This window comes from Suricata suricatta, chromosome X, assembly GCF_006229205.1.
Source record: "Suricata suricatta isolate VVHF042 chromosome X, meerkat_22Aug2017_6uvM2_HiC, whole genome shotgun sequence".
Taxonomy (NCBI): Eukaryota; Metazoa; Chordata; class Mammalia; order Carnivora; family Herpestidae; genus Suricata; species Suricata suricatta.
Window position 1 is genome coordinate 29,109,866 of NC_043717.1, and position 11,380 is coordinate 29,121,245.

Sequence of the window (11,380 nt, forward strand, 5' to 3'; positions counted from 1 at the left end):
ATGGAAAGAGCCTAAATGTCCATCCCCTGACGAATGGATCAAGAAGATGTGGAATATATACACAATGGAGTACCACATGGCAATGAGAGGGAATGACATATGGCCTTTTGTAGGAAAGTGGATGGACTTTGAGGGTGTCATGCTGAGTGAAGTAAGCCAGGCAGAGAAGGACAGAAACCATATGTTTGCATTCATAGGTCTAACAGGAAAACAGGAGAAACCTAATGGAGGACCAGGGGGAGGGGAAGAGGGAAACAGAGTTGGGGAGAGAGAGGGATGCAAAACTTGAAAGACTATTGAATGCTGAAAATGAACTGAGGGTTGAAGGGAAAGGGGGAGGGAGGAAGAGAGGTGGTGGTGATGGAGGAGGGCACTTATGGGGAAGAGCACTGGGTGTTGGATGGAAATCAATTTGAAAATTAAATATTAAAAAAAAGAAAATAAATAAAATCTTAAAAACCTAAGCGCTTTAAGTGCTGCTGACTCAGCATCACCAGGTACTTAAGGTTTCCCAACATCTCTGATCATATCTTTTAAGCCACATTTAAAGGGGAATCCCCTTAATAATGAATGACATGTGATCAGCACTGTAGTTTTTCTGAGTCTTCTGTAGGTAAACTGCTAATCATACTAAGCTTGGGAGGAAATTTGAGATTAGACACATATGGATTGTATAGTTTTGTGATGTACTGTCTGTGCCCTTGGACAAGTTACATAGTTTTGTAATGTCTCAGTTTACTCATATTTGTATCACAGATTTATGATATTAAATAACATGTAACACAGGTAACACAATGTTTGGCACATCCTGAATTCTCTAGGTATGTTTGCTTTTTCCCCTTTATTATATCTGTTCTAGTGCCATATGGCAAAATAAGTCAAACTATAAGGAAATGTGAAATCTAACTTCTGAAATATGTAAATAAATGTCATCTACATATCAGAATCAAATCATGAGTTTGACCTCAGACCCAGGTTACTGACATTCCTGTTATGGTCAGGAAGCTTTAGGCAAATAAATGACTTCTTGAGCAACCTTTTACTTTTTTTTTTTTTTTTTTTACTCTTTTAAAAAATGAGGTATGGGGCTTCTGGGTGGCTCAGTCGGTGGTTAAGCGTCCGACTTCAGCTTAGATCATGATCTTGCGGTTCGTGGGTTTGAGCCCCGTGTTGGGCTCTGTACCGACAGCTCAGAGCCTGGAGCCTGTTTCAATTCTGTGTCTCCCTCTCTCTGTGCTCCTCCCCAACTCGTGCTCTGTCTCTCTCTCTCAAAAATAAATAAACATTAAAAAACTGTTTTTAAAAATGAGGTAGATTTTACATCCACTGAAGTAAGTTTCTTCATACCCCTTCCCAGTCAATCACGGCATCCACAAGGCAACCCCTCTACTGATTTCTATTACTTTGGGTTAACATTGCCTGTTCTACAACTTCACATAAATGGAATCATACAGTATGTATTCTTCTCTGTCTTTTTTTTAACCCAGCAGGAAATGTTTGAGATTCTTCATGTTGATCCACATATCACTATGTCATTGCTTTTCATTGGACAGTGGTACTCAATTGTATAAATATATCTGAGTTTGTTTACCATTCCTCTACATTTTTGCATTTTTCTGTTAGTGTTTCAGTTTGGAATGTACTAGTGATCATGTTGAACAGATAAAAAGTTAAGGGATCATTAATATAGTTAGTGTTTAAGAATATACTCCAAGATAAATGATATGTAAGGGTCAAATGTTTTTGTAAATAAAATTTTATTGGAACACAGCTAAGCCCATTCACTTATAAATTGTTTAAACCTGCTTTCATGCTACCATGACAGAGTTGAGTAGTTGTGACAAAAAAACGTATGACACACAAAGTTTAAAATATTTCTATATGACTCTATGTAGACTAAGTTTGCTGATTACTGTTCTAAAATGATTATCAGATTGATTAATGCTGTATGAGCTCTGCACCCAACCAAAATATCTTCATTGACATAAATTGTTATATTAGGAGTTTGATTTTTATTTCAAGCAATAGAAAATGGCCAAAAGCCATGGAAATAATATCCCTCCATCTTTTATTTTTAAAAACACAAATTTTAGGTCACTGACCATTATTATGTAGTACAATGTATCTCAAAATAATTAAAATGAAAAATTACTTAAAATTTCTCAAAGGGATATGGTATCATGAAGCAATGGTATATTTTCCTTTACCAAACCATGAAAATATGTAATGCATAGTATTTCCCTTTCTACCTTGTCATCCAGGAAGAGTTAAATTTAATATCTATGCTAAGATTTTGTTATAGTTATTTTTATTTTTTCATGACCTTCAAAAATTGCTTTTATGTTTACTGGTGTTATTTATAAGGGTCTCTTATAGTGAAGCAAATCAAATATAATTGAAGCAAAGAATGACAGAAAGCACCCCTCAGTTGTGTTTTTCAATTATGACTATATTTTAACTATTACTATAAAGTATCTGTTAACATGGTCATGACTTGGGGAGCCTCAGTGGCTCTGTCAGTTGAGCGTCTGACTTTTGATTTTGGCTCATGTCGTGATCCCAGGGTTGTGGAATCGAGCCCTGATTTGGGCTACATGCTGAGCGTGGAACGTGTTTAAGAATCTCTTTCTCTCTGCTTCTCTCCCCCTCTCCCCTCTATGTTCCCTCTCCCTCAAAAAAAAAAAAAAAACTCCATACAATTGATCATTTTGATTCTTGCATGGAAGATTTGGAAAGATAAACTATGATTGCATACATGAGAATGAGTTCCCCTCTAAAGAGCAGGCCTAGAGGGGTCACATATCCCTGGGCCTGGGGGGGGCGGGGAGGAAGCTTCCAGAAATGCTTCTACAATTAGAGGAAGAGGGTTCTAGAAGGAAAGGACTTATACATAAATGATAATTTTATAGTAAAAGTGAAGGACCACATGCCTCCCTGGATTTTTTCATGCGATCTAGTGATGGAGTGGCCCAGCACAGGATGTGGCAATCAGGAAAGGCAAACAAACACCTAAGTATCCTCCTTAACCAGCAATTCTGCATTCATATTGTCTGCTGTGATTAAATGTTCATGGCATATCATTGGCCACATTCAATTAACATTGTTAATTTGAACATTTGGGTTTGATTGTTCTGTTAACATTTAATTTATACACTTAATACTTCATTTTTATAGCTGCATGGAAGCTGTAAGCTGAAAATGCGCTTTTTTATATATTATTTTGAATTTAAGTAATTGGCTAGTAAAAATCATTGAAGCCCATGGAAGGAGACCAAAACACCTTTTCTCCTTTCCTTAAATTACCTGAACAATGACCAAGTTTGAGAAGCGTGACTTTAAAGAATAACAAATGCTGTTAAGGTGGTCTCCTTGACAACAGAATAAGTAAAAATTGCCCTGTCAAAATGAGCTTGAAAATACAAAGCAAAGCAACACAGAGACATTTTCCCTCACCTATCAGTTTGACAAAAAAAATTAAAGTTTGACCATTCATCTTTCCTTGACCCAAAGAGGCACCAGGCGCTGTCCTACATCCATTTGATCCAGCAATCTTACTTCGCAGAATCTGCCCAGCCCACCTATGTGTCCACAAATTGACAAGCTTTTAGCTAGATCAATGATTCTCAAAGAGTGAGAGGGAGTGATTTGGCCTTCTTCCCCTAGGGAATGTGTGGCAAGGAGTGGAGCCATTTTGGATTGTCACAAAGCAGGGAGAATGCGCGCTGTTGGTATCTGGTGCTTAGAGGCCGAGAATGCTGCTAAATATTCCATGGTGCACAAGATAGTCACCGACAAAGAATGAATTGTCCCAAATGGTGCTGAAGTTGAGAAACTCTGACAGAAATCAGTTCTTTTTTGTGTGTGAGAAACTATGCTACTTTCTTTAAGTCCTATCTTCTGTTTTGCTCTAGGATTTTAGGGACATCTTTTGTGATTCCAGTTGGCATCATCCTTGCACAGGGACCATGCCAGTCTTCTCTGCATCTTTCCAATTTTAGTATGGGTACTAAGTACGGCTATATTTGTACTGGTCTGTTCTACTTTGATTCCTATGTGACACAGGAACTTAGAAATATTGACTCAGTTAAAATATCTTCATAATTACAGAATCTTAAGGGGGAAAAGTCTAAGTGGCAGAATGAAAGCAATTGTAGGAATTTGTTTGCTGTCCCTTACCTGGACTTTTTTGTATCCCTGCACTGAAAATCTAATTTAGAGCTTCAAAACCAGCAAAATACAGTTAGATTTTCAGCAGGCATACAAATTCTAAAGGGTTCAACATTGTTTTTTCCTTCTGTGGATATTCTATATTTCTAGAAGGTTATTTAACATAAATGCCACCTAAACAAAGTGACAACTCCTTGAGGCAGGGAGGTTGTAGACCTTCACTGCAGATTGTGAACTGTATGACTCAACCATGTGATCACCACATGTGGAGCCCCAAGTCATTTAAAATGTTTTTTTTACAAACATGCACTAGGGGTGCCTGAGGGGTTAGTCCGTTAAGTGTCCAACTTGGACTCAGGTCATGACCTCCCGGTTCATGAGTTCTAGCCCTGTGTCAGGCTCTGTGCTGACAGCTCAAAACCTGGAACCTCCTTTGGATTTTGTGTCCCCTCTCTCTCTGTCCCCCCCCCACTCGCTCTCCATCTTTCTCAAAAATAAACATTAAAAAATAAAAAATAAAAACAGCTAACACATACAACATCAGATAAGTACTTACACTGCCTTATGAAAAGTACTGTGCTGTAATAACAAAGTTTACAACTACTTATCAAAGAATGTGTATACGTTTTGTACTTAAAAAATTATAAGATCTTTTATCTTCCTGAATCTCTAAAATGTGATTGTAGAAAAGCCTATTTTTTTTATTTTTTTAAGTTTATTTATTTATCTTGAGAGAGGCAGAGATAGGGTGAGAGGAGGGACAGCGGGAGACAGAAAATCCCAAGCAGGCTCTGCACTGTCAACACAGAGCCCGACGTGGGGCTCAAACTCATGAAACTGTGAGATCATGACCTAAGTGAAAGCTGAGAGTTGGATGCTTAACTTAGTGAGCCAACCAGCCACCCCAAAATGCCTATTTTTAGGTGATGACTTTTCCAGTCCTTCTCCATATAAAAATATTTTGAAATTGAGGAAAGCCTACACACACACACACACACACACAATCAACCATTCCCTCATTTTCTTCCTCCCTCTCATTTTCATTACTTATACTAATTTACCTCCAGAGATGCAAATACTGTATGTGGTTGATATCTGCAAGTATTTCCATTTAATTATTGAAGCTTTTATGGGAATGGTGGTGTCAAAATGAAACTAAGAAATTAGAAACTAATTTTAGCTTCTGAAGCATTGAAACTCCTGCGTAGATCTGTCTCTATAGCTATATTAATTTCGATTATAAGCATATCCATTGGCAAAAATAGAGATGTAATTATCAGCTGAGGACAGAAGGTGAGGCAAGCAATAATCATGTGAGTGTATTTTTCATGCTACATATATCCGTCTGTCTATAACTTGAATATATTAGATATAAGTCCCTATGGGAGAGAGACGGACCCACCATTGACAAAAATCATGATTTAAAAAATCATGATTCTACATTATGTCTTAAAGCTGATCTGTTAGAGTCTCAGTATTTTATATGAAAAATTCTATTATAAATTAAGAAATAAGCCTTTTGCTATGTTCCCAATTTGGACAGAATCTGTCCAATTATTTTATGTGATTGAGTTGTTAACAGCTAAGTCAGCGAATAATCTGGTAATTGGATAAAATCAGTCTCATGATAAACATAGCTGCAAACTTTAAGAGAATAAATGCAAGTTTCTAAAATAAGTATTTTAAAAATTCAAAGTTATAAGTCAACAGTCCTTAGGACTGTGGTAATAAACCTTTTAATATTGGAAAAATTTTCTGCCCTTTTAAAATAAATGTTTAGAAAGATACTTCATGAGATCAGTATTCAGAATAAGTATATATTGAACTTCATTTGTGTTTCAACAGGTATGTAACTGACTTCTACTCTTGTTTTTTCTTTATTTTTTTAATTTAAATGTTTATTAATTTATTTTTGAGAGAGTGAGTTGAGAGCAGAGAGAGGAAGATAGAGAATCCCAAGCAGGGTCCAAGCTGTCAGCCCAAAGTCCAATGTGAGGCTTGAACTCATGAACCATGAAATCATGAGCTGAGCTGAAATCAAGAACCGGGCACTTAATCGGCTGAGCCACTCCTGTTGTTGTGTTTTCTGTCTTACAATATATAATAGTTAGCACAGGCTTGTCTTCTCAGAACTCCTCCCATTGTCAACTGCCCTACCCGATGCTGTGAAGATATTTATCAACCATTAAGACCTATAGATTCCACTGCAATTAAACTTTCTAGTCATGGCTAAATTCATGAATATGGGGTAGATAATTTTGTGTCTATGGCCAATATCTAAACATACTTTAAAAAGAACATTTTTCGGGGGTGCCTGGGTGGCTGAGTCAGTTAAACAGCTGACTCTTGATTTCAGGTCAGGTCATGATCTCATGGTTCATGGGATTGAGCCCCACATTGGGCTCTGTGCTTACAGTGTAGGGCCCACTTGGGATTCTCTCTCTCCCTTCTCTCTGTCCCTCCCCTGCTTGCAGTGTCTCTGTGTCTCAAAAATAAATAAACATTAAGAAAAAGAACATTTTTCTTAAGATTTATATTTACATTTTCATTCCTTTATGCATTCAGCAAATACTAATTGAGGGCTTTCATTGAAATGAAAAGTATGATTTTTTTTTGTCCTCATGGAGCTTATGATTGATAGAATAGAACTGATAAGAAACTGTCAATGACACAACTAGCTTTAAAATTTTTACCGTGATAACTGCTACCATGAATAAGTAAAGGAGGCTATGAGAGCATAGTGTGCTGGGACCCTGCCTGATAAGGATTCCCCAAAAGGAGACCAATATACCAAACCTGAAGGTGAGTAAGAGTTAGCTGAGTATAGAGGGACAAATCACCCTATAGCTATCAGTACAGCATATGGGAATTTTCCATGATGGAAACCAGCTTGGCCCATTTAAGAACTTATGTGGGTGGGACGGAGTGGGAAGAATTTGTGAAAAGATGAAGCAAGCACATTAGGCCTCAAGGCCATGCTGGGTATGGTGAAGCTTTGAGACTTCTAAGAATAATAGTAGGCCACAGAACATTTTACGTGCTTACAGAGGTAATGTGCTCTTTTGATGGTAAAGTGAACAAAAAGGGATTAGGAGAGAAGTTAATGAAATCTCTGCAGTAGTTCAGGCCAGGTAGTAGCTTGTACGAGGGTGAGCGGAAGATAAAGATTAAGATCAAGAAATGCCTTCCTATGTATAAAGTGGGAGATACATGAGCACTCATGACTGGCAAGAAAATCAGAAGATTATCACTTCTGTCCTGTATTCATACCCTTTACATACATACAAAATAATTAATCAAACAAGTTTCAGAGAATTGCACATGTATCATACTGTGTCATATAGTGTCATAATACAATATAATAATGGTAATAATCATGTGAATGTGCCAGCACAGTCATTATATTGAACAAAAGAGGTATGTCTCCCATCCCAATAGTGTCCCTGCATAATTACTATTCAATCTACTGCCTGTATCACTGTGCAAAAAGATCGTGTGGCAGGAGCTATGTTGCCCAAGCTGCCTGTTCCTCGGATGAATTTTCTCAGGACAGTGATTGAGTTTTAATCAATATGGTAGAATCAGAAAAATTTTAAAACAGAATACTTGATTGAATGTGATAAATAATTTAAAACTATTGAATTGTAACACATTTATTTACAAAATCAATAACCATTTTAATCTTACATTAAATACATTTTATGGCACACTCAAGAAAAATATCTCAGGGATGGAGAAATGAGTATCAAAGTATAATGGAAATTGTTATCCATGTCACTTCTCTAAGTCTCTGTAGTTTCCTGTGCTTTAATAATAAGCATGTACATTTGTTTAACAAAAGAACATAACAAGTATATAAGAAATTAAAGCAATTACTGAAGACAAATTTGAAATAGGAGAGATTACAAGGTATTCAAGGAAAATAGAAGATGATGGATAAACTACCAGAAGCTACTTTCTTTGAACCTATAATTAAGAGATGCCATCTACCTACTCATATTATTTTTGTAAAATTGCATCTTTTTGAAGGGGTATTTCACTTACATATTTTTACTTCACTTTCATAAGGTCATTTAAAAGACCAGACATTTTGATTAACTTAAAATAACTGCATTTTCCTCTGCTATGGCTGTAAGAACCACTAGCAACAAAATGAAGATTGGCCCCACATCTGACGCTCTTCTTACATATTTTCTTTTGAAAAAAGAAATGAAAGATAAAGGGACTTCCTGAAATACAAACATTCTCTCTGAGCTTTGAGCAATCACATCCAATTTCAGAGTCTATCCATAATTTAGAGATCATATTTTTTTACTTTCTTTTCATAGAATATTCTTTTGTGTAATTCGGAAAAAAATGACGTGAAGATGAAAGATGGGCACACCAGTGTTTCACTATCACAGAATATTCAACCAAACTGGAAGTGTGCAGGGCATAACCTATAGCCTGTATGACAGCATGTACTGGCCTCAGGGTCAGAGAGCTGAGGAAGAGAAGCAGCAAAAGGGATGGAGAATGGATGGCCACTGAGATAATAAATTAATAAAGCTAGTTGTGAAAACCAAAAGCAGAAAGAACTTCAGCTGGTCAAATGGTAAATTCTGCCGATGATGGGTTTATTAAGTTCAGAGCACAAATCTGACCATTGGATGGAAGACATAAAAGACAAAGTTGGCGGTCTAGTCAAGGATAGTCCAACTAAAGTGAAGAGGACCGAAGACTTAATAAAGTGAACTCACCAAAGAAGACAAAGGAGAAGTAAAACAAAGAGTCAAGGTGAAGCCAATGTGAGGTCATGGGGGAACCAATGACAGGCTTTTCAGAAGCTGTTTGTAATTACAAACCAAATCTCACAAGAGAGTTTACATAAAACATACCAACAAAATACAGCAAGCTGACTGGCCTCAGGTGAAATGAGACCAGCCAGTCCCATAAATCAGCAAATCAAACACAGAAAAGACAAGTTAGTCAAAGAACAATGTCCTTGCGCTACAAAACACCTGGGAAATAGAAGAGTCATGAATCTGATGTACAGCTAAACAGTAAAACCACTCCCAACAGAGAACATCCCACAGAGAAGAGTCACTGAACTAATCCCCAGAAAGGCACAAAGAACACCTGGACCAAGAGTTACTTAGGAAAAAGAGATACAAGTATAAGGGAACATCTGCCTTGAGAGAATGATTTGTAATCTTATAGAGGTGACATGGTGACACAAAGTCTAAATATTTAAGGAGAATAATATCCTGGTAGGACAATACCACCTGATTTAAATAGAGCATTTCATAAATAAAACGTGTTGGATAAATGTTCCCTGAACCTCTTAACAACTGAAGCTGTGTTTTTTTCATTTCGGCATCTGAGACTCACCATAGTATCTGGCAGCAAAAAGCCTCACATGACTTGTGATTCAAGGATAAAAATATTAAAATGATCAATCCCAGTTAATGCAGGCAAATGGTGCATATGAAGAGTGGGGATGGAGAGAGAGAGCATAGGGCTTTTGGCATTTGCGTGTAATGAGGCTTGATAGTTTTATGAACAGGTGGAAAAGAGATGAAAATAAATGGAGCCTGATAGGAAGAGTGGTGGAGATTCTTATCTCCTACTTAATATGTTTACATTGAGGGGCCTATTCATTCACAACGGAAAGTATGGGAGCAGAGGAACTGCTTCAGCCTGCCTCCTCCATCATGACTTGCCTTCAGAGGAAAAGCAAAATAGTAGATCAGTGAATTTGGGTGAACAGAACATAAGCAGAGCAACCGACCTTTCTATTTCTTTCCCAGTCATTTGTCTAGGACCCCATCCTTTCTCCTCCTCCTTCATGTGCAGATTCCTTTTTCTCTGCATGAAGTCAACTATTGCCCAGTGTGATGTGCATACATTCAGTTTAGGGAACGTAGTAATAAGCCCACTGTGTCCAAAATTCCAAACCACTTTCCAGTTCATCTTCACAAAGAAGTAGCTGACTTTGTAATCTCCAGTTGCCTTTTTTCTGCAAGTACTTCTCCATTGGTTAAAAACTTGGGTGAGAGTGTAATTAGTGATCATTCCTGAAACCCCATCACAGTCCAAGCCACGGAGTGAAGTGCTTTAATTTCCACCATAAGGGATTTAAGAGACAACAGGAAATACAGAATGGCATGAACAACATGACTCTTTGGACACTATTTAATGTGCTGAGGAAATTGTACTTAAATTACACTCCTAGGGAAAATAGCTGGTTTGCCTGTGCATATTCTGAAGAGTCAAATCACATTCAGAGTTGTGGCCTGACTCGTCCTTTCATAAAGAAATAGGGGAGAAGGCAAGAGCAAGCAGGGACACTTCAAAAGAAGGCAGGCAAGTTGGTTACACTCTTGGAATAGAGACAGAAAAAGGAATCAAATTATTACCAGACATCTTTAAAAAGACCAGACAAGAGAGAGGTCAGCATGAAGACAGAGAAAATATTAAAGTTGAGAGGGAATTGATCAAACCTACTTCTGTATAGAAGGACATGCTTCAAAAGAACAAAAAGAACATTCACAAATTAAAGTCTTTAGCCAAAAAATGAGCTTGTTGAAGTTGGTAGCAATAAGCAGAGAAAGAAAATCTTTCAGAGGGAATGAAGGGTGAAGACTGGCCTGCAATCTTTTCATATAATTATTTTCAACATTAAATAATATTTTCCATTATGAAAAGTAATGAAATAATACAATTAGGATCATATAAAAAATTATATTTTCAAGAAGTTTTGAGAGACATTGTTTTCCAAATATGCCTTTCAAATTTCCCAAAATATGTTGGCAGCTTCTTTAGAGATCTTGCTGATCTAGGAGAAAGTGGACACTTTTTAGGTAGTAACTTTTTTTTTCAGTTTTATTGAAATATAATCCACATAACAGCTGTGTATAAATTTAAGATGTTTAGCATAATAGCTTGATTTACATGTATTAGGAAATGATTGCCACAGTGTTTTGTTAACATCTATCACCTCCTATAGTTCCAAAAAATACATGTTTCTTTTTCTCGTTATGAAAACTTTTAGGATCTACAATGTTAGCAACTTTTAAATATTGTAGGTGGTAACTTTTAATCAATTTCCATTATCAGATTTATAATTTCTTTAGGTTACAGACTGACAGATATACAAGGCAGTGAAGTAGTAAGAACATATCAGGATTATTCCTGCATACAAACCTTTCATTCTACCTCCCGTATGCATAGA

The 11,380-nt window shown here is 36.8% G+C and overlaps 1 pseudogene; it reads right to left on the minus strand.

Moving 5' to 3' along the window:
• Positions 1 to 3,919: 3,919 nt before the first annotated feature.
• LOC115284489 lies at positions 3,920 to 4,014 on the minus strand (annotated as a pseudogene).
• Between the last annotated feature and the right edge of the window lie 7,366 nt (positions 4,015 to 11,380).